Raw genomic sequence first — 27195 nt, 5'->3', positions numbered from 1 at the left:
ACAGCAGGAAGTCTTGTAAAGCCACAGATTTCAGAAAACTGCCTGAGCCACACAGTTCCATCCTTTGAGGCCACAGCCCAAGAGCACCTAGTACAAAAATAGACACATTCAGCCATCCCCACCGTTATAGGCCAAACACCCCCAAAGAATGACTGACTCATAATTACCAGTGGAACTTTAAAAAGGCAATTTGAGAGCGAAGAGTTAAGATGGTTGCCTGGGAAGTTGAGGTCATTAGTAATAAGAACCCCTTTTTCGACTATATTCTTTATTCCCCCACTAGGAACATCACCTCCCTGAGAACACAAAGTAAATTTTATTCATTGCACAGGATCTGACACCCAATAGGTAATCAGGAAATCAACTAATGATTATAAAGTCCAGTCTCCGTACCTCTGTGTCTTAGAGTTGACAGCTTCCCACAGCCCCCTTTCATCCAGTGGAAGAAAGAGATGTTTACAGTTTCAAGGTAACTTCAGAGCACTTTCGTTACACGTTCACCTTTGCTTCCACAAATGAACAAAAAATTCTAAGAGACTGAAGTGGGAACCATGTTTGGGTGCTCTCTCCCTCAAAGCATCCTGTCATGGCATCAAGACTTCAGAGGAGGGGCGCCTGGGTGGCTCAGTCGGTTAAGCATCCAACTTCCCCACAGGTCGTGATCACATGGCTAGTGAGTTCAAGCCCCATGTCAGGCTCTGTGCTGACAGTTCAGAGCCTGGAGCCTGCTTCTGGTTCTGTGTCTCCCCTTTTCTCGACCTCTCTGCTGCTTGCACTCTCTCTCTCTCAAACATAAACCTTAAAAATGATTAAAAAAAAAAAAAGACCTCAGAGGAAAATATGTGCCCAGAGGTCTACAAAGATGCTAAATCCTAGAGGCTCTAAAACTCAGCAAAAATCCATGGAAGCCACAGTGGACCTTACCTTCAAGAGATGATGCAGGCTTGGATGAGGAGTGGGTCAGTGTATGTATGAGGAGTACATCAGTACAAACAAAAGATCAACCTCCTTACTGCATGTCCTGTTTGGCGCTAGACTCTCAGGACCATAACACAACGTAGGAGGGTAAAGTGATAGGAAAAAGACCAATAATAATTTAGACTGAATTTCCAACCAGCCTGATAAACTGGATGCTCAGAATAGATTAAATTGGACTTACAGGAAACACATAAAATATATCTTGTACAACTGAGTTTATGAAATTAAGTTCATGGTCACTATACTACCTTGCCTCCTTTCCTCACACCCACCAGAGATACAGAGCCACAGAGAGCCTCAAAGATACAGGCTCTAGACCCTGAGGAGTTGACCAAGATGCCTCATGCATCTCTGGCAAATTCACAAGAAAAAATACTGAGCTCCAAAAAGCAGTCACTTCAGGCAGGTGAAATCAGCATGCTGAATAGGCAGGTACAATGTGGGCCCTTCTTAATCTTTACCAGTGTGGCTTATGCTTTAGGGTTATACTCACAGTCGTCTCACTCAGGTACTAACACAAGGGATAGTGAGTACGCAGGATTCTCCAACTGAGTATTAGAAGAAAACAGCTAGATTAACTGAGATACTCTTGAGGTAGAGCTGATTGTAAAATACCCAACTGGGGGACTATGCAGACTTTATACAATCACCTGTATGTTTGCTGCACTCCTGGGTCTGCTACAGAAATCACAGGCAATCAAATTAACACATGTTTTACAATGTGCACCAATGAATTCCCAAGCTTCCAGCACAGCCTGATTAGTATTAACAACAAATCAAGGGAAAGAAGGATTAAGGGATAAACTATTCAGTCACCATGGTATGAATTAAATAGGTTCAGTGGTGACTAAACCCTAGCTTATGTGGTTCCATACAAGCAATACCCTTCTCCCTCCCTCTAGTGATCTCCATCTACCAAACCCTAGCTCCAGCTCTTAACTTCTATGTGAATTCTCAACTACTATGTGGAGGTTATCCACCCAATCAAAGCCTAGCATAAAAACAATATTCTACAGAAGTGCCTGGCTGGCTCAGTCAGTAGAGCATGTGATTCTTGATCTCAGGGTTCTAAGTTTGAGCCCCATGTAATAATAACAACAACACAACAACAACAACAACAAAAGGAATATACTACAAATCACTAACTACTTCAAGCCATGGAAAGTAGGACTTAGTAACTGAAAATAAAGCTCCTTAGTCAGAAGGACAGGAGCCTATATTTCTTTTGTATCATCTTAATTAGTGGCTATTAAAACTGAATTTCATGCATAAGCAAAATTTCCACAAAAAGACTCTGAAGATCTGATAAAAGTTTCTAAGTTTTTTTTTTTAATTTGGCCAAGAAGACATTTTAAAAACAAATAGCAGATTTCTACTTCATATAAAGGTAAACTAGGTATTAAGGACAATCTTTCCCCCAAAACAACCAGGAAACCTGGCATAAATATTTGAACAGTTATCTCTAAGTTGGAGAATTAACAAGGTGGTTAAAACTTGTAGAATAAAGATATAAAAGGAGAAGAAAAACAAGACAGGTGACCTGGACCTTTCATTCTGGAACACACAGCTTAGAAGCTGAAAACTAAATAATACACTTGAAAATCTGAAGAGGTTGTGGGACAAAAACTAAAGTCCAGAGACTACTGTGGAGGAGGGAGTGCATGCTGATAAAAGCTTTACGTTGGGGCCACAAAGGTTTAAATCCTAGGAATAAGGGATGAATTTATAAATAGACCAAATCACTCAGAATGTATGCCTACTAGTCACTGAAATTGGATTAAGATGATCCAGGACTGTGAGTTCCGATAGCCATCTGTTAGCTAAAAAGAGTGGGGTGGGAGGAGGGGTGCCTAAGGAAGATACTGTCATTTCAGGGCTCAAATGCTTTCTATAGTTTTTTAATGTCTATTTTTAATTAATTTTTTAAATGCTTATTTATTTCTAAGAGAGAGAGAGAGAGAGAGAGACAGACAGAGTGTGAGTGGGGGAGGGGCAGAGAGCAAGGGAGACACAGAATCTGAAGCAGGCTCCAGGCTCTGAACTGTCAGCATAGAGCCTGACACAGGGCTCCAACCTACAAGCCATGAGATCATAACCTGAGCTGAAGTCGGACACTTAACCAACTGAGCCACCCAGGCACTCCTTCTACAGTTTTTTATGTACAATATCCATCACTAAATCAAAGAACAGTACACAGATGAGGAAAAAATATTAAAAAATGATAGATAAAATAAAAAGAAATATCAGAAAATAAAATTAATGGAGATATCAGACACAGATCTTTTTAATAAGCATGGTGAATATATTCAATGAAATAAAAGAAAAATGCCAAGAATGTGTGGAGAAAACTAGAAAGCATAAAAAATAAAATTTCTAAAACTAAAAATACAGCAACCATAATTACAAATTCATATGATGAATTTAATAGTAAATGACAATATATCTGAAAAGAAATTCAGTAAACTATAAAATAGGTCATTAAAAAATAGGCAAAAAGAACCATGAAGAGACAAAAGAGTGGGAAAAAAATAAAGTAAGTCTCAAGAGGGGAAGAGAAAATAAAGAATAGAGGAGATATGACTGAACACATTCTGAAACTAGAGAAAGACATCAAATAAATGATTCAAAATGCCCTATGAATTTGAAACAGGAAATATAATAATTAAAACCACTCATAGTAAAACTGATGAAAAAAGCCTTAGAGGAAATCAGAATACTAAAAACTATGAAATTGTATATATTAAAATGGTTTAAAAAGTTTTATCTCAAGAAATAAAAAAAGAAGAAGAATAGATGATGTCCAGCATGTTAATAATCATATTTTCTGCTTACCTCAACAAAGACAACAAAATCTAGAGAAAAGCAAACAGTAATCTCAAAATGCCAAAAGAAAATAATTATAAACCCAAACCAAAATTGGTTTTTCACCACCCAGACTTACACTGAGGGAAATACTAAAAGGATGCTCTTCAGGAAGAAGGAAAATAATCCCAGATACAAACAAAGAAATAAAGGAAGAAAGGAGGAGCTGGGAAAGCAGAAATTTTGGGGTAAATCCAGAGGACTATTGACTGTAAACAACAACAATGATAATAATATCTGATTGAGTTTAAAATATTTCTGAATTTAGGAGCACCTGGGTGGTTCAGTCAGTTAAGCATCCGATTTTGGCTCAGGCCATGATCTCACAGTTTGTGAGTTCAAGCCCCACATGGGGCTCTGTGTTGACAGCTCAGAGCCTGGAGCCTGCTTCAGATTCTATGACTCCCTCTCTCTCTGCCCCTCCCGTGCTCATGCTCATGCTCTGTCTCTCAAAAATAAATAAACATTAAAATTAAAAATATACATATTTCTGAATTTAAAACACACAATTCAAACAGCACACAAGTTGGAAAATAATAAATGGAGTTATTGTATTTGAAGGTCAGAAGAAACCATGGATAGATGCTGTAATATCTAGGGTAGCCATTAACAAAATAATTAAAAAGTATATAGTGAGCATGCAAAAGAAAATGGAAAAAATAAAAAATACAAAATGGATAGTAAATCCAAAAGAAGGCAAGATAAGAAAGAAGACAAGAACTTAAAATGGATGGAAGACATTGGATGGGTTGAGGAATATAGATTTAAATGAAAATATATGTACTGATTATAGAGAATCTAAACAAACAAGATATTCCAGCTAAACAATTGTCAAACTAAATACAAATATATATGCTTCTTAAAGGAAACACATCTTAAATAGAAGAAAACAGAAAGTTGAAAGTAGAAAGATGAAAAAGATATGCCATGCACACTTAAAACAAAAGGAAGCTGACACAGCTAGTCTACTATAATACTATGTAAAACTCAGGGGAGTAAACTTAAAGAAAAGAACTAACGCCAAAGATAGAGAGGGATGCTTCATTACAATAAAGGAGTCAATCCATTAAGAAGATAACACAGTTCTAAACTCATAGGAACCATTAGCATAGCTTCAAAATATGGAAGGAAAATTTCACAGTATTGAAAATGGAAAAAAAGGTGGTCAAAAGGCACAGATTTCCTGTTAGAAGAGAAATAAATAATAGGGACGTAATATATAACAGTATGGCTATAGTTAACACTGCTGAATGGTACATTAAAAGAGTAAACATGAAAATTTCCAGGTCACAAAAAATATTTCTTTTCCTTTTCTTTTTGTGTATCTACATGAGATAATGGATGTGAACTAAACTTGTGGATTTCACAATACATGTAAGACAAGTCATTATGCTGTACACTGTAAGCTCATACAAATGCTGTATTCTATTATATATCAATAAAATTGGGGGAAAAATATAAAACCACACATACACACACAGAATGAAAATGGACAAATTCACATCCATAGTGGGAAATTTTGAACACAATTATCTCGCTTACTGATAAATAAGAAAACAAATAAAATAGAGACATTATAAATAAAATTGTTAACAAATTACACCTAATTAGTACATATAAACAGCACAATGAACTAAAGAGTTATGTGGAATTTTACAAAATTATACCAAAAATGACCATTAAGCTTTAAATTACATAGAACATGCTCTCTGCCCACAGTGGAATTAATCTAGAAAACAACAAAATGTAACTTTAAAAACCCTTACATGTATTGAAACTAAGCTATACAGTTCAAAATAACCATGGGGCAAAAAAGAAATCTCAGTGAAATCTTTAATATTTTGAACTACATAATAATGAAAATAAGCTATATTAAAAGTTGAGGTTTAGAGAAAAATTCATAATCTTAAATGCATAACTTAGGGAAAAAAGGCTGAAAAATCAATGATGGAGGTAAAGAGCTAACAAACAATGGCCCACAGGACAGTCACCTGTTTTTGTTAACATTCTTAGGAAAATACAGTCAAGCTCACTTAAGTATTGCCTATGGGTGCCTTTGAAATACAATAGAAGAGATGAGTAATTGTGAAAAAGACTGTATTGGTCACAAGCCTAAAATATCTACTATTTGGAGCTTTAAAAAAAGGTGATCTGATCTAGTCATTTCTCTCAAGAAGTTTTAAAAAAAGTCATGAAAATATTAAACAAAAAGAAAATTTAGTTAAAATTGAAGGGAAGCAAAATACATGAATCTGAAATATGCCACTTTAGCATGTGGATTATTTGGGGCTGAGAGCAATCAAGACCACGTACACTCAAAAACTTTTACCTCTCCCTTAACGACCTAAAAGAATTTAGATACGGTCTTTGCCCCCCAGAAAGAGAGCTATTACCAGAGATAACTTTGATATGAATGTCTATCTGTATGTCAAGACAAACATCTAATCACTAAACATACGCTCTTTTAATGCTCCTGTGAATTGCCCTCCTACTCTTTGGAGCAAAGAGCCCCTTTCCCATTGCTTAACTCAGGATGGCATATAAGGCTGTAACTGATTGTCATGAGACATCATATTTTTATGAAGCTCCCATATATACAAAACTAAATTTGTATTTCTCCCATTAAACCTGTCTTACATCAATTTAATTATTACACAAGCCAAATAATCTAGAAGTATGGAGGAAAAACTGTTCCTAACCTGCAAAATAGACAGATTTTTACCTAACTTTAAACTATAAAAGGAAGGGTGCCTGGGTGGCTCAGTCGATTAAACATCTGACTCTTGACTTTGGATGAGGTCATGATCTCATGGTCATGGAATCCAGACCCCCACCCCACCCTGGGCATTCAGCCTCCTTAAGATTCTCTCTCTCTCCCTCTGCCTCTCACCCCCCCCCCCACACTCTCTTTCTCAAAATAAAAAAGATTTAAAAAATCTATTAAAGGAATTGAATTTGTAATTATGTTCCCACCAAGAAACCTCCAGGCTCAGGAACCTTTCCTGGAGAATTTTACCAAACATTTAAGGATTCATAAATATATCATATCAGCAATCTTTAACTCTTACACAGTTTACATTTAAAAAGAGGGAGCTCGAAGATGGCGGCTTAGGAGGACGCTGGGCTCACCGCACGTCCTGCTGATCACTTAGATTCCATCTACACCTGCCTAAATAACCCAGAAAACTGCCAGAGGATTAGCAGAATGGAGTTGCCGGAGCCAAACGCAGACGAGAGGCCCACGGAAGAGGGTAGGAAGGGCGGCGAGGCGGTGCGCTCTCCACGGACTGGCGGGAGGGAGCAGGGGCGGAGGGGCGGCTCGCCGGCCAAGCAGAGCCCCCGAGTCGGGCTTGCAAAAGCGGAGGGGCCTGACGGACTGTGTTCCCACAACAAGCGCAACTTAGCGTCTGGGAGGTCATAAGTTAACAGCTCTGCTTGGAAAGCGGGAAGGCTGGAGGACAAAGGGAGGGAGAGCTGCTGAGCCCCCTGACGACAGAGCTCAGTTTGGTGGGGAACAAAGGCGCTTGCCAGTGCCATCTCCCCGGCCCATCCCCCAGCCGAAATCCCAAAGAGAACCAGTTCCTGCCAGGGAACTTGCTCGCTCCGCGCAAACACCCAACTCTGCACTTCTGTGGAGCCAAACCTCCGGCAGTGGATCTGACTCCCTCCCGCTGCCACAGGGCCCCTCCTGAAGTGGATCACCTAAGGAGAAGCGATCTAAGCCTGCCCCTCCTGCCCCCGTGCACCTTGCCTACCCACCCCAGCTAATACGCCAGATCCCCAGCATCACAAGCCTGGCAGGGTGCAAGTAGCCCAGACGAGCCACGCCACCCCACAGTGAATCCCGCCCCTAGGAGAGGGGAAGAGAAGGCACACACCAGTCTGACTGTGGCCCCAGCGGTGGGCTGGGGGCAGACATCGGGTCTGACTGCGGCCCCGCCCACCAACTCCAGTTATACACCACAGCACAGGGGAAGTGCCCTGCAGGTCCTCACCACGCCAGGGACTATCCAAAATGACCAAGCGGAAGAATTCCCCTCAGAAGAATCTCCAGGAAATAACAACAGCTAATGAGCTGATCAAAAAGGATTTAAATAATATAACAGAAAGTGAATTTAGAATAATAGTCATAAAATTAATCGCTGGGCTTGAAAACAGTATACAGGACAGCAGAGAATCTCTTGCTACAGAGATCAAGGGACTAAGGAACAGTCACGAGGAGCTGAAAAATGCTTTAAACGAAATGCATAACAAAATGGAAACCACCACGGCTCGGTTTGAAGAGGCAGAGGAGAGAATAGGTGAACTAGAAGATAAAGTTATGGAAAAAGAGGAAGCTGAGAAAAAGAGAGATAAAAAAATCCAGGAGTATGAGGGGAAAATTAGAGAACTAAGTGATACACTAAAAAGAAATAATATACGCATAATTGGTATCCCAGAGGAGGAAGAGAGAGGGAAAGGTGCTGAAGGGGTACTTGAAGAAATAATAGCTGAGAACTTCCCTGAACTGGGGAAGGAAAAAGGCATTGAAATCCAAGAGGCACAGAGAACTCCCTTCAGACGTAACTTGAATCGATCTTCTGCACGACATATCATAGTGAAACTGGCAAAATACAAGGATAAAGAGAAAATTCTGAAAGCAGCAAGGGGTAAACGTGCCCTCACATATAAAGGGAGACCTATAAGACTCGTGACTGATCTCTCTTTTGAAACTTGGCAGGCCAGAAAGAATTGGCACGAGATTTTCAGGGTGCTAGACAGAAAAAATATGCAGCCAAGAATCCTTTATCCAGCAAGTCTGTCATTTAGAATAGAAGGAGAGATAAAGGTCTTCCCAAACAAAAACTGAAGGAATTTGTCACCACTAAACCAGCCCTACAAGAGATCCTAAGGGGGACCCTGTGAGACAAAGTCCCAGAGACATCACTACAAGCATAAAACATACAGATATCACAATGACTCTAAACCCGTATCTTTCTATAATAACACTGAATGTAAATGGATTAAATGCGCCAACCAAAAGACAGGGTATCAGAATGGATAAAAAAACAAGACCCATCTATTTGCTGTCTACAAGAGACTCATTTTAGACCTGAGGACACCTTTAGATTGAGAGTGAGGGGATGGAGAACTATTTATCATGCGACTGGAAGCCAAAAGAAAGCTGGAGTAGCCATACTTATATCAGACAAACTAGACTTTAAATTAAAGGCTGTAACAAGAGATGAAGAAGGACATTATATAATAGTTACAGGGTCTATCCATCAGGAAGAGCTAACAATTATAAATGTCTATGCGCCGAATACCGGAGCCCCCAAATATATAAAACAATTACTCATAGACATAAGCAACCTTATTGATAAGAATGTGGTCATTGCAGGGGACTTTAACACCCCACTTACAGAAATGGATAGATCATCTAGACACACGGTCAATAAAGAAACAAGGGCCCTGAATGAGACATTGGATCAGATGGACTTGACAGATATATTTAGAACTCTGCACCCCAAAGCAACAGAATATACTTTCTTCTCGAGTGCACATGGAACATTCTCCAAGATAGATCATATACTGGGTCACAAAACAGCCCTTCATAAGTTTACAAGAATTGAAATTATACCATGCTTCCTTTCAGACCACAGTGCTATGAAGCTTGAAATCAACCACAGAAAAAAGTCTGGAAAACCTCCAAAAGCATGGAGGTTAAAGAACACCCTACTAAAGAATGAGTGGGTCAACCAGGCAATTAGAGAAGAAATTAAAAAATATATGGAAACAAACGAAAATGAAAATACAACAATCCAAACGCTTTGGGACGCAGCAAAGGCAGTCCTGAGAGGAAAATACATTGCAATCCAGGCCTATCTCAAGAAACAAGAAAAATCCCAAATACAAAATCTAACAGCACACCTAAAGGAACTAGAAGCAGAACAGCAAAGGCAGCCTAAACCCAGCGGAAGAAGAGAAATAATAAAGATCAGAGCAGAAATAAACAATATAGAATCTAAAAAAACGGTAGAGCAGATCAACGAAACCAAGAGTTGGTTTTTTGAAAAAATAAACAAAATTGACAAACCTCTAGCCAGGCTTCTCAAAAAGAAAAGGGAGATGACCCAAATAGATAAAATCATGAATGAAAATGGAATGATTACAACCAATCCCTCAGAGATGCAAACAATTATCAGGGAATACTATGAAAAATTATATGCCAACAAATTGGACAACCTGGAAGAAATGGACAAATTCCTGAACACCCACACTCTTCCAAAACTCAATCAGGAGGAAATAGAAAGCTTGAACAGACCCATAACCAGCGAAGAAATTGAATCAGTTATCAAAAATCTCCCAACATATAAGAGTCCAGGACCAGATGGCTTCCCAGGGGAGTTCTACCAGACGTTTAAAGCAGAGATAATACCTATCCTTCTCAAGCTATTCCAAGAAATAGAAAGGGAAGGAAAACTTCCAGACTCATTCTATGAAGCCAGTATTACTTTGATTCCTAAACCAGACAGAGACCCAGTAAAAAAAGAGAACTACAGGCCAATATCCCTGATGAATATGGATGCAAAAATTCTCAATAAGATACTAGCAAATCGAATTCAACGGCATATAAAAAGAATTATTCACCATGATCAAGTGGGATTCATTCCTGGGATGCAGGGCTGGTTCAACATTCGCAAATCAATCAACGTGATACATCACATTAACAAAAAAAAAGAGAAGAACCATATGATCCTGTCAATCGATGCAGAAAAGGCCTTTGACAAAATCCAGCACCCTTTCTTAATAAAAACCCTTGAGAAAGTCGGGATAGAAGGAACATACTTAAAGATCATAAAAGCCATTTATGAAAAGCCCACAGCTAACATCATCCTCAACGGGGAAAAACTGAGAGCTTTTTCCCTGAGATCAGGAACACGACAAGGATGCCCACTCTCACCGCTGCTGTTTAACATAGTGCTGGAAGTTCTAGCATCAGCAATCAGACAACAAAAGGAAATCAAAGGCATCAAAATTGGCAAAGATGAAGTCAAGCTTTCGCTTTTTGCAGATGACATGATATTATACATGGAAAATCCGATAGACTCCACCAAAAGTCTGCTAGAACTGATACAGGAATTCAGCAAAGTTGCAGGATACAAAATCAATGTACAGAAATCAGTTGCATTCTTATACACTAACAATGAAGCAACAGAAAGACAAATAAAGAAACTGATCCCATTCACAATTGCACCAAGAAGCATAAAATACCTAGGAATAAATCTAACCAAAGATGTAAAGGATCTGTATGCTGAAAACTATAGAAAGCTTCTGAAGGAAATTGAAGAAGATTTAAAGAAATGGAAAGACATTCCCTGCTCATGGATTGGAAAAATAAATATTGTCAAAATGTCAATACTACCCAAAGCTATCTACACATTCAATGCAATCCCAATCAAAATTGCACCAGCATTCTTCTCGAAACTAGAACAAGCAATCCTAAAATTCATATGGAACCACAAAAGGCCCCGAATAGCCAAAGGAATTTTGAAGAAGAAGACCAAAGCAGGAGGCATCACAATCCCAGACTTTAGCCTCTACTACAAAGCTGTCATCATCAAGACAGCATGGTATTGGCACAAAAACAGACACATAGACCAATGGAATAGAATAGAAACCCCAGAACTAGACCCACAAACGTATGGCCAACTCATCTTTGACAAAGCAGGAAAGAACATCCAATGGAAAAAAGACAGCCTCTTTAACAAATGGTGCTGGGAGAACTGGACAGCAACATGCAGAAGGTTGAAACTAGACCACTTTCTCACACCATTCACAAAAATAAACTCAAAATGGATAAAGGACCTGAATGTGAGACAGGAAACCATCAAAACCTTAGAGGAGAAAGCAGGAAAAGACCTCTCTGACCTCAGCCGTAGCAATCTCTTACTCGACACATCCCAAAAGGCAAGGGAATTAAAAGAAAAAGTGAATTACTGGGACTTTATGAAGATAAAAAGCTTCTGCACAGCAAAGGAAACAACCAACAAAACTAAAAGACAACCAACGGAATGGGAAAAGATATTCGCAAATGACATGTCGGACAAAGGGCTAGTATCCAAAATCTATAAAGAGCTCACCAAACTCCACACCCAAAAAACAAATAACCCAGTGAAGAAATGGGCAGAAAACATGAATAGACACTTCTCTAAAGAAGACATCCGGATGGCCAACAGGCACATGAAAAGATGTTCAGCGTCGCTCCTTATCAGGGAAATACAAATCAAAACCACACTCAGGTATCACCTCACGCCAGTCAGAGTGGCCAAAATGAACAAATCAGGAGACTATAGATGCTGGAGAGGATGTGGAGAAACGGGAACCCTCTTGCACTGTTGGTGGGAATGCAAATTGGTGCAGCCGCTCTGGAAAGCAGTGTGGAGGTTCCTCAGAAAATTAAAAATAGACCTACCCTATGACCCAGCAATAGCACTGCTAGGAATTTATCCAAGGGATACAGGAGTACTGATGCATAGGGCCACTTGTACCCCAATGTTCATAGCAGCACTCTCAACAATAGCCAAATTATGGAAAGAGCCTAAATGTCCATCAACTGATGAATGGATAAAGAAATTGTGGTTTATATACACAATGGAATATTACGTGGCAATGAGAAAAAATGAAATATGGCCTTTTGTAGCAACGTGGATGGAACTGGAGAGTGTGATGCTAAGTGAAATAAGCCATACAGAGAAAGACAGATACCATATGGTTTCACTCTTATATGGATCCTGAGAAACTTAACAGGAACCCATGGGGGAGGGGAAGGAAAAAAAAAAAAAAGAGGTTAGAATGGGAGAGAGCCAAAGCATAAGAGACTGTTAAAAACTGAGAACAAACTGAGGGTTGATGGGGGGTGGGAGGGAGGAGAGGGTGGGTGATGGGTATTGAGGAGGGCACCTTTTGGGATGAGCACTGGGTGTTGTATGGAAACCAATTTGTCAATAAATTTCATAAAAAAAAATAAAAATAAAATAAAAATAAAAAGAGGGAGCTCTATTCCTCCCTCACTGCTTGAAAGTTGGCCACCATCACGAATAACACACTAACTATCCAGATCAGAAAGTTCAAGACCAACCGACTACATCACCAGAAACAGATGGTCATTGATGTTCTTCACCTCAGAAAGGCAACAGTACCTAAAACAGAATATTCAGGGAAAAACTAACCAAAATGTAGAAGACCACACCAGATATCATCTTTGTATTTGAATCAGAACCCATTTTGGTGGTGGGAAGACAACTGGTTTTGCCATGATTTATGATTCCATGGATGATGCAAAGAAAAATGAACCCAAACATAGACTTTCAAGACACGGCCTGTATGAAAAGAAAAAGAGCTCAAGAAAACAGAGAAAGGAACACAAGAGCAGAATAAAGAAAGTCAGGGGGACTGTGAAAGCCCATGTTGGTGCCAATAAAAAGTAAGCTGGAGATTGGACAAAAGGAAGAGTAAAGATTCTGTAGTGACTTTTTCTGCAGAGACTGTGCAGATTTTTCATCAGAGGATTAATAAACTAAGAAGTTAAAAAATAATAACAATAAAAAGAGAGAAAAGCTCAATTACCTAATGAAATCACCATACTTTCAGCACCAATACCTGACCAAAACCAAAAATTATGAAACATGATTATATGCCAATATCATTCAAGAACATAAGTGCAAAACTTTAAACAAAAAGTTATAAACTGAATCCTATATCGTGTAAAATGGACCATGGCAAGTTTATTCCAAGTATAGAAGATCTTTTTTAAGATTGATTTTAGAACTTTACTTACCACATTAACAGAAGAAAGGTTAAAAAAATAACAATCAACCATTTTAGGAAATGTAAAGAAAGCATTTGATAATATCCAGCACATAATTTTGATAAAAACCTCTTGGCAAATTAGGAACAGAAGTAAATATGTGATATGATTCGATAAATAGCATCCAAAAGAAAATCATATGTAATGGTGAAATAATGGCCATTTGGTCCCTAAACTAAAAATCAGATAAAGATTTCACTCTCATTTCTATTTCATCATTGCCCTAGAGGTCCTAATGAATGCAATGAGATGGGAGTTAAAATATTATCAATTAAATTATTAATTTAATAGGTCAGTAAAGAACAATCAATTGTATTTTATTCTAGGAGAAAGCAAATTGGGAAAGAAAACTTATATTGTTTATAAATAACATCAGCATAATAATATTGAAGAACAAATTTGAGAAAAGTTGTGTAAAGTCTCTATACTGAAAATTAAAATATATTGATGGCAAAAATTAAAGAAAACATAAGGAGATTGAGAGATCTATTATGTTCATGGACTGTAAAACTTCAAAATATCAATTCTACAGATCCACAGGCAGAAGACTTACATCATCTACTCTATTTAGGGGCACCTGGGTGGCTCAGTCAGTTATGTAACTCCTGGTTTTAGCTCAGGTCATAATCTCACAATTCATGGGTTTGAGCTGGCAGCATGGAGCCTGCTTGAGATATTCATTCTCTCTCTCTCTCTCTCTCTCTCTCTCTCTCTGTCCCACCCTTGCTCATTCTGTCTCTGTCTCTCTCAAAATAAATTTTAAAAACTTAAAAAAATTTAATTAAAAAACAGTAAGGACTTACTGTATTTAAAGATACAATTCTTAAGTCATGTGGTTATCGGAACAATAGACAAATCAATAGATAGAATAAAAAGTCCAGAAACAGACCCATACAATATATGGTAAATTGATTTTCAAAAAGGCACCAAAACAATTCAATTAGGGAAAAGAAAGGCTTTTCAACATCTAAGAATTACAGGACAATTGTGTTTTTAATATGAACCCTTCATCCAATAGTACTGGAACAACTGGACATTCATAGCCAACATCCCCACAAAAAGAATCTAGACACAAACATTACACCGTTCACAAAATTTAATTCAAACTGCATCACAGAACTAAATGCAAAATAAAAAATTATAAAATGTGTACATCATAGGAGAAATCTAGACGACTTTGACTGTGGTGATAGATATTGAATAACACCGAAGGCACAATCCATGAAAGAAAGAAGGGAGAAGCTAGACTTCAGCAACATTAAAAACTTCTGCTCTGTGAAAGTCAATGTCAAGTGAATGAGGAAACAAGCCATAGACTAGGAGAAAATATTTGCAAAATACATATCTGACAATGAACTGTTATCCAGAATATTCCAGAAACTCCTAAAACTCAACAATGAGAAAACAATCTGATTAAAAAACTAGCCAGGGGCGCCTGGGTGGCTTGGTCGGTTAAGCGGCCGACTTCGGCTCGGGTCATGATCTCGAGGTCCGTGAGTTCAAGCCCCTCGTCAGGCTCTGTGCTGACAGCTCAGAGCCCGGAGCCTGTTTCAGATTCTGTGTCTCCCTCTCTCTGACCCTCCCCCATTCATGCTCTGTCTCTCTCTGTCTCAAAAATAAATAAACGTTAAAAAAAAAAACTAGCCAAACACTGTGCAGACATTCCACCAAAGAAAATATACAGTTGGCAAACAAGCACACGAACAGATGCTCAACATGATATGCCATCAGGGAATTACAGATTAAAACACTGAGATTCCACTACACACCTATTAGAATGGCCAATGTCTGGAACGTTGACAACACCAAATGTTGGCAAAGATGAAGAGCAACATTAATTCTCATTCACTATTGATAGCAATGCAAAATGGAATGCCCACATAGTAACATACTTTGCAGTCCTACAAAACTAAACATACTCTTACCATATGATCCATCAAATGCATTCCTTGATGTTTGCCCAAAAGAGTAGAAAAATTAGGTCCACACAAAACATTACATACAGATGTTTATAGCAGCTTTATCGGTAATTGACAAAATGTAGAAGCAACTAAGATGTCCTTCAGTAGGTGAACAAATAAATGTGGTGCATCCGGACAATGGAATATTATTCGACACTAAAAATCAATTAGTTATCATGCTATGAAAAAACATGGAGGAACCTTAAATGCATATTACTAAGTGAAAGAAGCTTATCTGAAAAGGCTACATACACTATGATTTCAACTATATATGACATCCTAAAAAAGACAAAACTTTGAACACTTTCTACTGAAAGATCAGTGGTTTCCAGTTAAGGAAAGAGGGAAGGATGATTATACAGAGGATTTTTGGCAAAGTAAAACCACTCAGCATATGAAAATGGTGGATTTGGGGGCACCTGGGTGGTTCAGTGGGTTCAGCGTCTGACTCTTGATCTCAGGTCAGGTTGTGATCTCATGGTTTGTGAGCTCAAGCCCCGCATTGGGCTCTGCACTGACAGTGCAGAGCCTGCTTGGGATTCTCTCTCTCCCTGTCTCTATCCCTTCCCAACTGTACTTTAAAAAATAAATAAACTGAACTTTAAAAAATAAATAAAATAAAATGGTGGATTTGTGTCATTATAAATCTGTCAAAACTCATAAAATATACAACACCAAGAATGAAACCTAATGTAAGCTATGTACCTTGGGTAATAATGATTTATCAATGTAAGTTCATCAATTGTAACAAATGTGCCACCCTGGTGTAGTCTGTTTCTGATAATGGAGGAGTTGGTGATATGAGGGGGCAGGGGTTCTTTCCACCCAATTTTGCTATGAATCTAAACCTGCTTGAGAAAAATAAAATCTATTAAATTGTGGGGGAGAAAGAAGCTTGCTCTCTACCTGACACTGGACACAGAATTTGGAGTGTTATAGTAGTGGAGGAGGCAGTGGTCAGGTGAACAGGTAGTACTTCCTGCTCAATTTTGCTGTAAATCTAAAACTTCTCTTAGAAAAAAAACTAGTAAACAAAACAAACAAAGAAAAAAAAAGATGGATCATAGGTGGAGATCAAGGGTGCATTTTACAGAGATGAGCACTGAATAATGTAGAGAAGTGTTGAATCATATTGTACACCTGAAACTAATGTTAACACTGTATTTTAATTATAACTGCATAAACATTTTTTAGAAATTATTAATATTGAAAGAAAATAAACATTGACTTCTACATCCCAATATACACAAAAATTTAATTGATGGATAATAGATCTAAGCATGAAAGCTAAAACTGTAAAGCTTTTAGAAATATGCACAGGTAAATGTCTTCATTACCTTTGGTGAACACATTTTCATAGGTGGAACACAGAAATACTAAACATAAAAGAAATTGATGGAGGCGCCTGGGTGGCTCAGTTGGTTGAGCATCTGACTCGATTTCAGCTCAGGTCATGATCTCATGGTTCATAGGATCAAGACCCACACTGGGCTCCACACTGGGTGTGGAGCATGCTTAAAATTCTCTCTCTCCCCACCTCTGCCCCTCACCCCTGCTCGTGCTCTTTCTCTCTCTCTCAAAAAAAATAAAAACCCACAAAGAAATATTGAAGAATTATTCTTTATCAAAATTAACTTCTCTGTGAAAATATGCCATTAAATGAATAAAGAGAAAAGCCACAGAATGGGAAAATGTTTTCAAATATATATATCCAAAAGACTTGCATCCAGAACTTAGAACTTATACCTACAATTAAAAAATAAAATAAAATAAAATAAATGATCCACTAAAAATTAGCCAAAGAGAAAGACAGTTCAAAAACGAAGGTATATGAATAGCCAGTGAGCACATGAAGAGGTGCTCAACACCATTAATCATCAGAGAAATACAAATTAAAATCAAAATAAGAGAATACTTCATAGCCATAAAAATGATTAAAGCAAAAAGACTAACACTAGATATGGGTGAGGTTGTTGAGATTCTTAAGGAAAAGACATGAACTTGACTCACCATTTTATCCCATGTAGTGACTATTATACTTCTGAATAGGATGGTATTAAACAAATATTCAATGAATACATGGACTGATGAGTAGGAGGGAAAAAAGATGACAGGAGACAGCAGGAGATGAGGGGAAAATAATTAGAATCAGGTAGTTTTTTATTTGAGTAAAATCATCCAGCCTTTAAACTGCATTATTTTAAAAGCAAATTTGAAAAATCACATGAATATCAAATCAATCCCTCTGTAATAAAATCCAAATTTTTTCAAAAATTAATTACAACACAAAAAAGCAAGAGGTCCTTTTTTATAACCAACTTAGCAGGATCTGAAACACACAAAAAAATTATATATTCCATAAGGAACCAAGACCAACAAAAAGACTGAATTGTCAATTCTGACCCGCTCTAAAAATGTATTAGTATACCTCACTGTTTCAATAAGTTCTTCTTAGGAAATTCTCTGTTTATTAAACACATTCAGACATCACTATTAATAATCAAGGCCCAAGTGTATTCAATTCTGTGTTTACCCAATGCTCCTTAAATGAGCCCTATTATACATTTAGGTTCCAAATCACACAGGATTCAGTTTAGTTCTAAAAACCATTTGAGTTACAAATTTGTATTTTCTAGGCAATTCAGACTATCTAAATATAAAATGATACATTCATAACAGAAAAGTATGCTGGTCATCTCACTAAACCTGGTCTATGTTGAATGAGACCAGGTATGTTGCCTTGCACTCCCGTTCACCTTTCAGCAATCAAATTGCCATGTTCCTTTAAATTCTCAGCACTGTATCCATTCCTGTTCTACCTATAGGTGAAATCTGGAACTAATCTTGTTACCATGGGTAACAAGTCTCACATAGCAGCCACGAACACCCGTATATCCTGTATATGCATTATATTCTTCTAAATGATTGACATCATGTAAGGTTAACATGTTAACTTAAGAGCCTAAAAACCTATCATACCAGAAAGGCTTACCCTCCAAAAATTCTGGGAAGTCAGAGAAACAGATCATCACATTGGATTCATACTGATTAAAAATTCCCCATGTACCCTATCATCAGAATGTTGCCTTGATTCTCAGGGATCCCCATAGATGGTCACTAGATTACCACTTTTAGCACTTTGTGCCCAAGACCTTTGTTCTTACTTTTTCCCAATAAAAATGTTTCCATCTATCAAATCTTTGTCGTTTCTTCTCTGCCAGATTACATGCTGTATAACATGATCAAGAAATTGATGAAGCAGAAGAACTGTTAACCAGGTTGCCTTTCCCCTTACAGGAAATATTTGCAACTGTCACAAGGGGCCGCTAGAAACAACCAGAACACACAACAGACTGAAGGCACTAGTCACTACACAAATCCGGGGTCCAGTATTGGCCTCCACAATGCCAGTTAGTCTACCCCTCAACTCACCTCCACTTAGAATTCCTACACCACAGTGTAAGAGGCCCCTTTGAGATAAGTCAACATTGTCTGCTTGCCTTCAACATTTTGAGGAGGAAGGAACCATACCGCCCTGACATTTTTCGCAAAGAAAGAAGTCAGCATTCAGAACTATGTGAGAAGCCTCTGTATTTCGCACCGTGACCATGCATTAAAGAGCTAACTCATCAAGCCTAGGTTATCCAAATGCTGCACAATCCAAAAGTCTTCAGGATGACCCTTGATAGCCTTCTGGGAGATTACCTCCAAACACCTGGAACATACTTTCTGAGAGAGTATCTTTGTAAAGCTAGGTCCTTGTTCCACACCAGACACAATATGCTAACACTGTGATTTATCTTGAACACTTCTTTTTGTTATCTGGGGCCCTAGGCAACACCGTATCAGTTAGATCTGAGGGGAGGAGGGTGGTGCTGGAGACCCAGCTAAGGTCAGTAACGTGGAACTCAATGCTTATGTGACTGACTCCTAATAAAATCCTGGCCACCAAGGTTCCAAGAATCTTTCCTATTTGACAACACTTTTCAAATGTCATCACACATTGTTGAAGAAAGAATTAAATGCTGTTTGTGGGACTCCACTGGGAGAGGATGACTGGAAGCCTGTGCCCAGTTTTTCCTGGATACTACCCTAAGCATCTTTTTTCTTTGCTAGTTTTGTTTTTTTTTCTTTTATTTATTTTGAGAGAGAGAGAGAGAGAGCAAGGTGGGGGGCAAAGAGAGAGGGAGACAGAGAATCCCAAGCAGGCTCCACACTGTCAGCGCAGAGCCAGACACAGTGCTCGAACTCATGAAACCACAACATCATGACCTGAGCCGAAACCAAGAGTCAGACACTTAAGTGACTGAGCCACCCAGGGGTCCCTCCTTTGCTAATTTTTATCTGTATCCCTTCATTGTAATGAACCATAATGATAATTACAGCTTTTCTAAGTTCTGTGAGTCCTTCCAGCAAATCATCCAATGTAAGGGTGATCTTGGGGACCCCCAAGACAATATGTTTGCTTGTTTTTACATAACAGATAAAATAGTCTTTTGTTGAGAAATTGTATGCAAGCTTTCTCACACTTACTCGTGCTTTCTCTCTCTATATATATATACTGCTCTCCAGATATGAAATTAATTTACCACTATAAGCAACCATTTTGACAAACTGCAAGAAAAGACAAGTGTGAAAATGAGAGTTATTTATATTCAGACAAATGGCAGACAAGTCTACACAACAGCCCAAAGGCAAAATATCGGTAGCTCTGGGAGGGAGACAAATTAGCCTGGCATTTTTAATTAAAATCGGGATGCTTCCTGGAATGCATAGATTATTTTCAACTTCTCTCTCACCAAAGACAAGAACCACACATTTTTAAATATGTTTCTAAAATAAAAAATGAATACATTAAATTTAAGCATATATTAAAGTGTATTGGTTTACCTTTATTTGGTTTTCCCTGACATCCATGATGTAATTTGAATTTCCAGAACTAAAATATCTACTCATAAAATGAAAATTTGAAGGCACGAAGGTAAATTCTGAACTGAGTTTTGACTTCCTGGCATTTTTTTTAACACTTACAGCCTATTTTCATCATTCAAAACTATTACAAAATGTTCTGGTCTATACAAAGGGGAATAGAGAGAAGATAGAATAAAATCCAAGACGTGAGAAGAGAAAGTAGAAGCAAACCCAATGCTATATCCTGAAACTCCTACCCTTCCTATAGCTCATGGGTCTAAGAATACCCTGCCAGCCATGGTAAAGTAACACAGAAGCAGTCTTATCCTTTGGTGCCCTTTCCACATTCTTCCTCTTGAGCTGCCTTAACTTTTCTCCTTTCTGGGCAGAGCACTACTCAGGATGATCTCCTGACTCCTGGCCACGATGATACCACAGGAGCCCAATTTCTTTCCTCTTGTTTCTTGTCTTTTCAAGACTCTGCAATGGGTAGATGCTAGCTCCCAAACCAGGCGGTCTAACTTTACACTTCAGGTCACATTTATACTCTATTTACTCCAGAGTGATTTTCCCACAAGTAGAGTGTAATGAAAGAAGACAAGAAAACTCTTGATCTAAAGCTCCAACCATAGATAAAGTCAACTATGAAACAGGCTTGTTACCCCATTCCAATAACTGTTGTGTTATAACCTTAGGTGAAAATTGTCTTGCTGATCCTGGCTATAAATGTATCCCAATCTAGAAAACTTGGTATCTCTTCTCTCCCTTAAGGATACTTAGTTCTCGTTTAGTCATCCTAGGTAAAATATTCAACTCAAATTGGATTAAAGAATTCAATCTCCAATCTAAGTGACTTTTGCAAAGTAGCAAAAGTTACAACACATTTTTTCTCATATATTCTACTTGGGATAGTTATCATTCCATAGGCTGTGGCCAGTGAACACTCCATAAATGGAGACCAGCAAAGGAACCATTATTTCTACTTGATGTTCTTCTGTACTACTTTCTGAGCCATTTCCACTGAAGCTGTGTAAACTTCCATTCAACATTCAAGTAACAAATTATCATTCAACCACTCTATACCGGCACCACATTATTTGCCACATTCCATTTCTTATTCAAACTCAGGTGTTTTTGGATGATGGTAGTTCATTGTACCTCCCTTCTCACATAACACTGTTTCATTTCCACAGTGACCTTTAATACCCTATAACCAGGAAGACATTCTAATGGGTCATTTTTATACCATTGAAGTGGAAGGTGAGAAACACCTCTGGAGAGATACTTTTGATATATTTTCTAATACACTTGAATTCTAATCTATAAGCAATCAACTAGTCTGAATAATAGTCACAAAAGCTAAACCTAAGGCCACAATTTTGTCTCATATCACCTATTCAAATAAATATGGTAATAATCATCCTTGAGACTGAAGTATTCTTCGAAAATACTCTACCAAGAATGAGACATGAAGAGCATTTCTGCAGGTGACAGTACATAGGTGATTCACAACAATCACTAAACATGTGTACACTTCCTCTATTTTTGGTATTGATTTCATTGACTCCTGAAGCACTCCTTAGATTAAAAGCAGCCTCTTGGCTGCCTCTAGATATCCAGAATGAAGACTTCATATAGCAATCTTAGGCTAAAAGAAGAAAATAATTGATATTTATAATCCTGAGTTTAAGTAATCATGATGAAGTTAAATAATAATGAGCATACTACACTTAAGAATAAGGAAAAGTGGGAAAGAAAGAAACTATTTTAGAATGATACCCCTATAAAATGGAAATATAGTCATAGAAAAAGGCTTGGAATGATGTTCATGCGAATGATACAATGGCAATTTCTGGTCAACGGAGTTATGAGTGATTTTTAGAAAAATGTTGCTTGGGGTGCCTGGGTGGCTCAGTCAGTTAAACATCTGACTTCGGCTCAGGTCATGATCTCACAGTTCGTGAGTTCAAGCCCTGCGTCAGGCTCTGCACTGACAGCTCAGAGCCAGGAGCCTGCTTCAGATTCTGTGTCTCCCTCTGTCTCTGCCCCTTCCCCTCTTGTGCTCTGTTTCTCTCTCTCTCTCTCTCTCAAAAATAACTAAACATTAAAAAAAATTTTTTTAAGAAAGAAAAATATTGTTTGACTATATTTTCTAATTTTCTATAATATATTTTAAAATTACTGAGCTATTTTCAATAAAAACAATTAAAATCTATATGAATACTTAGAGGGGGGCACCTGGGTGTCTCAGTCAGTTGAACGCCCAACTCTTGATTTACGCTCAGGTCATGGTACCAGGGTCATGGAATCGAGCCCCATGTTGGGCTCCATGCTGAATGTGGAGGATGCTTAGGATTCTCTCTCTCTCTCTCTCTCTCTCTCTCTCTCTCTCTCTCTAAAATATAAAAAAAAATGAATACTGAGAGGAACTTATGGAAGTGGCATTTAGGATCATAGACATTTATAAGTAACATCTTATTAAGATAGTGTAAGCATCTAGTACAGTGCCTAACTCCTAGAAAGTGAGTAATAAATGCTCATAGAATCAGAGGAAAATATGACTTCCTTTCTACACAAGAAATGATCTTAGCATTTCAGCTACATTTAGTTTACAGCTGCAATATCAGTATTTTTTATTAGTAAGCTTTGCAATTGGCTTGTACTATGGATATTACCTGATAAACTTTGTTTCTTCCAAATTTATCCCATTTGTCAACTTTGGAAACTGTTCTGGGCCACAATGGAAAAATCCTCTATTTGATTACATTAGTTTTGGTTTAGCAACATGGTCAGAAACTCAACCCATGAGTGTTAGTCTAAATCACTCAAATCTGACCCCAAATTCTCAAACCTTCCCATAAAAAATGTTAAGGCTCAGAATATAACTGAAATAACCTCTGTGAAACCACTAGAAATTCTCTAATGCATGTTTTTCTGTAAACTCCAGCATTACCAACACTCAATCACGAGGTAATAAAAGGTTTGATCTCAACAACAGGGTGAGTTTTCTTTGCAGCCCTGCATTTTGAAAATACATCCAGATGAAAGTGTGTCTTTTGCAAAGCTGCCTAATTTTGATAAAAAGCTATTTCTCTAGGCCACATTATCTTATTAATATGCTGACAGAATCCATAAAGGAAATAATAATAATGTGAAGCACAAATCCAAAGAGAGAAAGCAATTGAGAGTTTGGGTACTGATGGGCATTCTTTTAGCTTGAAATGTAAAAATGTATTTTAAAAACAGTTTGTGACAGCTCCTATTGGTTAATTCATCAGCTCGAACCACGTTATTTTTAAATAAGGAAAATCAAGATTCTAGTCAGGATTTATCTTTGTTGATAACTGACGCCTTGAAGAGGGTCCAGTGGGTGTCCTCTTCCCCATGAAAGTGAGCCAAGCTTGAACCTCAACTATTGCCATGACTGTCATTAAGAAATCCTTGAACAAATATGGTAGGATGGGCTTAGGGGATAAAGAGGCATCTGCGGGGCACCTGGGTGGCTCAGTCGGTTGGGTGTCTGGGGTCACGATCTCACCGTCTGTGAGTTCGAGCCCCACATTGAACTGCCCCACATCAGCTGTGCTGACAGCTCGGAGCCTGAAGCCTGCTTCGGATTCTGTGTCTCCTTCTCTCTCTGCCCCTCCCCCCACTAGCACTCTGTCTCTCTCTCTCTCAAAAATAAAATAAAAACAAAATTTTCAAAAAAGAGGCATCTGAGAGAAACCTCATCCTACAGAAAGAGACACATAGATGGAAGAAGACAAAAAAAAAAAAAAGACCATACAACAAAGCCTGAGTGACTTGAGTGGCATGGTTATTCCACATTTAACACAGGACTATCACTCAAATCTGTCCTTGGCCTAGACCCATGGATACATATGCGTTCCAAGAAGAGAGAGAAAATTGGGTGTAAAAGTTGCAAAATGCTGTTTCCACAAAAAGCTCTAACACATTGGGAGATGGGCACACAGCTCTGGAAGTCCTCTAACTCTATGGGACAGAGTGAAAGGGGGGTGTCTTTTCCACAAAGAACTGCTTACCTGTGCCAACATCAGTGCTTTGAATGACCAGAGGGGGCATCCAGACTAGCAGCAAGAGTGTCCAAGGGGAGAGTGTAGGCACCCAGCAGGAGACAGACATTTCCCCCGCGTGGTAATGCAGCAGCAATGGAGTGCGGCTAGAAAGTGTGCAGAGTACCAGTACCCAGTACCACTGCATCTCCACACACACAGCACACTACAGCACCTAACACAGTAACAGCAGCACCCAGGGGAAACCAGAGGCAGGTAGAAGTCAGTACAGAAGGAGAAGTGCCCAGCAGAGGCACACAACACAAACTGTGTGGGTCTGCAAGTTGTATCTGGACATGTAGAAATGACAGACAGAAATAAGAAAGAGCAAGATGGGGTTATAGGCTTTGCAAGGAGCTGGAGGTCTTGTAGGAATCAAGAAACAAGAGTCCATGAAATTTGAGTTGGTACTATTAATGTTTCTTAGTTTCCTCACCCTTATAATGGAGCTAATCATGGTCATACATCAAAGGGACGTGTGAATGAAGTGAGATGATACATGTTGCTATAAAATCGTGTAACTGTATATTTGTTTTTGTTACATATGTGTGTGTGTATTTTTAATCAAAGGCTAGACTTTAGTTTGAAAATATCAACAATTTGTTCTCATAGGTACTACCCAGTGTAGATTTCTAGGGGCTTAGATATACTCTGCAATTCCAATTCATCTTCAACAATCCCACAGAAATCTACAGCTATGCAAATATGAATAGAACACTGATACAGGGTTATTTAAATTGCATCCACAGATAATTCACTTACATTTCAGAAGATTGTTCCTTCTAACAAGTAAATTTCACTATAGGCGTCACGACTTTCTCTAAAACTCGATGTCAATGGGTTGCAAGATTAGCTTCACCAGCTATTCTATTCACTGTTTAGCACTATGCTTATAATGTGTGTCACTGCCATCAGATATACTTTGGTGACTGGTTTGTGTTGACTTGATGAATAATCTCACCCTAAGCATGGAAAACTTATTCAAAGTTCATTTAGTATATGTATTCTCTATCGTTTTTCTTCTTCAAAATATCACTTCACTAAAGTAACAAGACATATATTCAAAAGAAAGGTACTATCTTAGAGCAAGACTTAAATAAAAACATTTTAGTTCCTAAACTCTCAATTGTTGGGGCACCTGGGGGCTTAGTCAATTGAGCATCTGACTCTTGATTTTGGCTCAGGTGATGATCTCAAAGTTCATGAGTCTGAGCCTCACACTGGGTGTGGAGCCTGCTTGGGATTCTCTCTCTTCCTCTCTCTCTACTACTCCCCTGTGTTTGATAGATAGATACATAGATACATAGATAGATACATAGATACTAGATAGACAGATAGGTTTTGAACTCTCAATTGTTAACAGTCATTCCAGACACCTTAGGAAAGAAAAGTGAAAAAAAATGATCCTCTGGAAACCCTGAACCTCTTTCTTACAATCACCAACTGGTGGGAGCTCATGAGTATATATAAGGTTTACTGCAGTAATTTGGAGCTATAGGACTACCCTATCAAAGAACCTTCTTCACTCTCATATTTTCTCATATGCAACATTGACTTCTAGCTTCCCATTAGAATATCTTCAAAAAGACTGTAGCTGTTTTCACCTATGTCCTAGGCTTCCAATATGTGTCTTCTCTCATAGCAAACAGAGCAGAGCAACAGAAAGAGAAGGAAGGGCAGAACAGGATCCAGTCTACACCTTCCATTAGGTTCCTCATTTGTAATAGCAGATGGATGAAGTTGCCATCCACTGAAATAGGTAACCCTGGAAAACCATCATTCAGGAAAACAACAACAACAACAACAAAACTACCTATTCAGGCAAAGTTCTAAGCTTTCCTTTTGTCTTTCAGCACTCCTCAGCACCAAGTACCCAAGTAATTTATATAGTCATCTGTCTATACAGGCCAAGACCCTTCTCCTAGGATACCATTCCAGACTATTCCTGACTCCCTTTCTTTCCCACCAAGCCAACAAGGAGACCCTCCCACTTCTGTGTCCTACTTGCTCAGAAATTTTCTCATTATGGTTTATTTCAGAAATAAACCCAAAGATATTAATGGAGGAAAACGGCTTTGGATGTTCTTACCTCCATCTAACCACAATTGGGCTATAATATAAACTTCCAAAGAATTCAAAAAATGGCAATTTGAGGTCCTATAGCAAGGTCAGGAAGGGATACATTTTTGTGCAGGTAGACATTTCGTGCCCATCAAATTAAAATATACAGGGGGTGCCTGGCTGGCTCAGTCAGTAGAGCATGGAACTCAATCTTGGGGTCATGGGTTTGAGACTCACATTGGGTGTGGAGCCCACTTAAAATAAACAAAATTCAAAAATAATTATGATATACAAGCTCCTCATCTCAATTTAATAAAACATCAAAGAAAAGATAAGAAAACCCAGGCATCCTCTTGCATGAAACTTTCTCCAGTTACCATTAGGCAGAAATGACAACTCCCTGCCAGACTCGCATAGAATTTTCTTTAAAAAATTCTTTTTAATCTTTATTTATTTTTGAGGGAGAGAGAGACCAGGGGAGGGGCAGAGAGAGAGAGTG

General features: G+C 38.3%; 1 pseudogene; it reads left to right on the top strand.

Annotated features, from left to right (window-relative positions):
- Positions 1–13310, top strand: part of LOC125157052 (40S ribosomal protein S24-like) — a 35777-nt pseudogene extending 22467 nt beyond the window's left edge.
- The last annotated feature ends 13885 nt before the right edge of the window (positions 13311–27195 follow it).

The sequence above is a fragment of the Prionailurus viverrinus genome, chromosome X (assembly GCF_022837055.1).
Source record: "Prionailurus viverrinus isolate Anna chromosome X, UM_Priviv_1.0, whole genome shotgun sequence".
Taxonomy (NCBI): domain Eukaryota; kingdom Metazoa; phylum Chordata; class Mammalia; order Carnivora; family Felidae; genus Prionailurus; species Prionailurus viverrinus.
The sequence above is the reverse complement of the archived record's forward strand: the minus strand, read 5'-3'. Positions and strand labels throughout refer to the sequence as shown.